A 5,000-nucleotide genomic window follows, 5' to 3' on the forward strand; every position below is an offset into this window, starting at 1 on the left:
TACACCTTCACTATCAGTTTACTGTGTTAGTCTAAACCTCTCTAACGAACTAACTAGCAGGTTAATACTAGTCTACACCTTCACTATCAGTTTACTGTGTTAGTCTAAACCCCTCTAACTAACTAGCAGCTGAACACTAGTCTACACCTTCACTATCGGTTTACTGTGTTAGTCTAAACCCCTCTAACTAACTAACTAGCAGCTGAACACTAGTCTACACCTTCACTATCGGTTTACTGTGTTAGTCTAAACCCCTCTAACTAACTAACTAGCAGGTTAACACTAGTCTACACCTCCACTATCGGTTTACTGTGTTAGTCTAAACCTCTAACTAACTAACTAACTAACTAACTAACTAGCAGCTGAACACTAGTCTACACCTCCACTATCGGTTTGATCCATACTGGTATTCAGTAACTCTATATGGGTGCAGAAACAGGTCCTCGACATCACAGGACGTTGTCTGAGCTCCCTACCCATCACTTCCTGTTGTGACTGGGTCCATTTAACTCTTTAGTCACCACTCATTCACTAGCAGCTGAATGACACACCTTTACCCTATCAAGAGACAGCTGAATGACACACCTTTACCTTATCAAGAGACAGCTGAATGACACACCTTTACCTTATCAAGAGACAGCTGAATGACACACCTTATCAAGAGACAGCTGAATGACACACCTTTACCTTATCAAGAGACAGCTGAATGACACACCTTTACCTTATCAAGAGACAGCTGAATGACACACCTTTACCTTATCAAGAGACAGCTGAATGACACACCTTATCAAGAGACAGCTGAATGACACACCTTTAAGAGACAGCTGAATGACACCTTATCAAGAGACAGCTGAATGACACACCTTTACCTTATCAAGAGACAGCTGAATGACACACCTTTACCTTATCAAGAGACAGCTGAATGACACACCTTTACCTTATCAAGAGACAGCTGAATGACACACCTTTACCTTATCAAGAGACAGCTGAATGACACACCTTTACCTTATCAAGAGACAGCTGAATGACACACCTTATCAAGAGACAGCTGAATGACACACCTTTACCTTATCAAGAGACAGCTGAATGACACACCTTTACCTTATCAAGGGACGGCTGAATGACACACCTTTACCTTATCAAGATACAGCTGAATGACACACCTTATCAAGAAACAGCTGAATGACACACCTTATCAAGAGACAGCTGAATGACACACCTTTACCTTATCAAGAGACAGCTGAATGACACACCTTTACCTTATCAAGAGACAGCTGAATGACACACCTTATCAAGAGACAGCTGAATGACACACCTTTACCTTATCAAGAGACAGCTGAATGACACACCTTATCAAGAGACAGCTGAATGACACACCTTTACCTTATCAAGTACCTTATCAAGGGACAGCTGAATGACACACCTTATTAAGAGACAGCTGAATGACACACCTTTACCTTATCAAGGGACAGCTGAATGACACACCTTTACCTTATCAAGGGACAGCTGAATGACACACCTTTACCTTATCAAGAGACAGCTGAATGACACACCTTTACCTTATCAAGAGACAGCTGAATGACACACCTTATCAAGAGACAGCTGAATGACACACCTTTACCTTATCAAGAGACAGCTGAATGACACACCTTTACCTTATCAAGAGACAGCTGAATGACACACCTTTACCTTATCAAGAGACAGCTGAATGACACACCTTTACCTTATCAAGAGACAGCTGAATGACACACCTTTACCTTATCAAGAGACAGCTGAATGACACACCTTTACCTTATCAAGAGACAGCTGAATGACACACCTTTACCTTATCAAGGGACAGCTGAATGACACACCTTATCAAGAGACAGCTGAATGACACACCTTTACCTTATCAAGAGACAGCTGAATGACACACCTTTACCTTATCAAGAGACAGCTGAATGACACACCTTTACCTTATCAAGAGACAGCTGAATGACACACCTTTACCTTATCAAGAGACAGCTGAATGACACACCTTATCAAGAGACAGCTGAATGACACACCTTATCAAGAGACAGCTGAATGACACACCTTATCAAGAGACAGCTGAATGACACACCTTATCAAGAGACAGCTGAATGACACACCTTATCAAGAGACAGCTGAATGACACACCTTTACCTTATCAAGAGACCGCTGAATGACACACCTTATCAAGAGACAGCTGAATGACACACCTTATCAAGAGACAGCTGAATGACACACCTTATCAAGAGACAGCTGAATGACACACCTTTACCTTATTAAGAGACAGCTGAATGACACACCTTTACCTTATCAAGAGACAGCTGAATGACACACCTTATCAAGAGACAGCTGAATGACACACCTTTACCTTATCAAGAGACAGCTGAATGACACACATTTACCTTATCAAGGGACAGCTGAATGACACACCTTATCAAGAGACAGCTGAATGACACACCTTTACCTTATCAAGAGACAGCTGAATGACACACCTTTACCTTATCAAGAGACAGCTGAATGACACACCTTTACCTTATTAAGAGACAGCTGAATGACACACCTTTACCTTATCAAGAGACAGCTGAATGACACACCTTATCAAGAGACAGCTGAATGACACACCTTTACCTTATCAAGAGACAGCTGAATGACACACCTTTACCTTATCAAGGGACAGCTGAATGACACACCTTATCAAGAGACAGCTGAATGACACACCTTTACCTTATCAAGAGACAGCTGAATGACACACCTTTACCTTATCAAGAGACAGCTGAATGACACACCTTTACCTTATCAAGAGACAGCTGAATGACACACCTTATCAAGAGACAGCTGAATGACACACCTTATCAAGAGACAGCTGAATGACACACCTTATCAAGGGACAGCTGAATGACACACCTTATCAAGGGACAGCTGAATGACACACCTTATCAAGAGACAGCTGAATGACACACCTTATCAAGAGACAGCTGAATGACACACCTTATCAAGATACAGCTGAATGACACACCTTTACCTTATCAAGAGACAGCTGAATAACACACATTTACCTTATCAAGAGACAGCTGAATGACACACCTTATCAAGAGACAGCTGAATGACACACCTTATCAAGAGACAGCTGAATGACACACCTTTACCTTATCAAGAGACAGCTGAATGACACACCTTTACCTTATCAAGAGACAGCTGAATGACACACCTTATCAAGAGACAGCTGAATGACACACCTTTACCTTATCAAGAGACAGCTGAATGACACACCTTTACCTTATCAAGAGACAGCTGAATGACACACCTTATCAAGAGACAGCTGAATGACACACCTTATCAAGAGACAGCTGAATGACACACCTTATCAAGAGACAGCTGAATGACACACCTTTACCTTATCAAGAGACAGCTGAATGACACACATTTACCTTATCAAGAGACAGCTGAATGACACACCTTTACCTTATCAAGAGACAGCTGAATGACACACCTTATCAAGAGACAGCTGAATGACACACCTTATCAAGAGACAGCTGAATGACACACCTTATCAAGAGACAGCTGAATGACACACCTTTACCTTATCAAGAGACAGCTGAATGACACACCTTTACCTTATCAAGAGACAGCTGAATGACATACCTTATCAAGAGACAGCTGAATGACACACCTTTACCTTATCAAGAGACAGCTGAATGACACACCTTTACCTTATCAAGAGACAGCTGAATGACACACCTTATCAAGAGACAGCTGAATGACACACCTTATCAAGAGACAGCTGAATGACACACCTTATCAAGAGACAGCTGAATGACACACCTTTACCTTATCAAGAGACAGCTGAATGACACACCTTTACCTTATCAAGAGACAGCTGAATGACACACATTTACCTTATCAAGAGACAGCTGAATGACACACCTTATCAAGAGACAGCTGAATGACACACCTTATCAAGAGACAGCTGAATGACACACCTTATCAAGAGACAGCTGAATGACACACCTTTACCTTATCAAGAGACAGCTGAATGACACACCTTTACCTTATCAAGAGACAGCTGAATGACACACCTTTACCTTATCAAGAGACAGCTGAATGACACACCTTTACCTTATCAAGAGACAGCTGAATGACACACCTTATCAAGAGACAGCTGAATGACACACCTTATCAAGAGACAGCTGAATGACACACCTTATCAAGAGACAGCTGAATGACACACCTTTACCTTATCAAGAGACAGCTGAATGACACACCTTTACCTTATCAAGAGACAGCTGAATGACACACATTTACCTTATCAAGAGACAGCTGAATGACACACCTTATCAAGAGACAGCTGAATGACACACCAAGAGACAGCTGAATGACACACCTTATCAAGAGACAGCTGAATGACACACCTTATCAAGAGACAGCTGAATGACACACCTTTACCTTATCAAGAGACAGCTGAATGACACACCTTTACCTTATCAAGAGACAGCTGAATGACACACCTTTACCTATAAATGACCCCATTTAATCTGGAGTTAACCCTTAACCTCTGATGACCTTCTACTGTGTCTGTGATGCTTGATGGTTCGAGAGCTACTTCCTGTTTCATATTGCAGTCTGTTGTTACAACGGGAACACTAGTCTGAGAACTACTTCCTGTTTCCTATTGCAGTCTGTTGTTACAACGGGAACAGTAGTCTGAGAACTACATCCTGTTTCATATTGCAGTCTGTTGTTACAACGGGAACACTAGTCTGAGAACTACATCCTGTTTCCTATCCAGTTAGTGGAGTCGTCACCACAGACAGACAGGAAGTGATCCAGGTAGTGGAGAGACAGCTGAATGACACACCTTTACAGACAGACAGGAAGTGATCCAGGTAGTGGAGTCGTCACCACAGACAGACAGGAAGTGATCCAGGTAGTGGAGTTGTCACCACAGACAGACAGGAAGTGATCCAGGTAGTGGAGTCGTCACCACAGACAGA

General features: G+C 42.2%; 1 protein-coding gene across 1 annotated transcript in view; it reads left to right on the plus strand.

Annotated features, from left to right (window-relative positions):
* Positions 1–5,000, plus strand: part of LOC135570170 (intermembrane lipid transfer protein VPS13B-like) — a gene marked incomplete at its 3' end in the record, with an annotated part of 140,404 nt that overhangs the window by 123,474 nt on the left and 11,930 nt on the right. The gene's annotated exons all lie outside the window — the stretch shown is intronic.

This window comes from Oncorhynchus nerka, unplaced genomic scaffold (genome assembly GCF_034236695.1).
Source record: "Oncorhynchus nerka isolate Pitt River unplaced genomic scaffold, Oner_Uvic_2.0 unplaced_scaffold_1069, whole genome shotgun sequence".
Lineage (NCBI taxonomy): Eukaryota > Metazoa > Chordata > Actinopteri > Salmoniformes > Salmonidae > Oncorhynchus > Oncorhynchus nerka.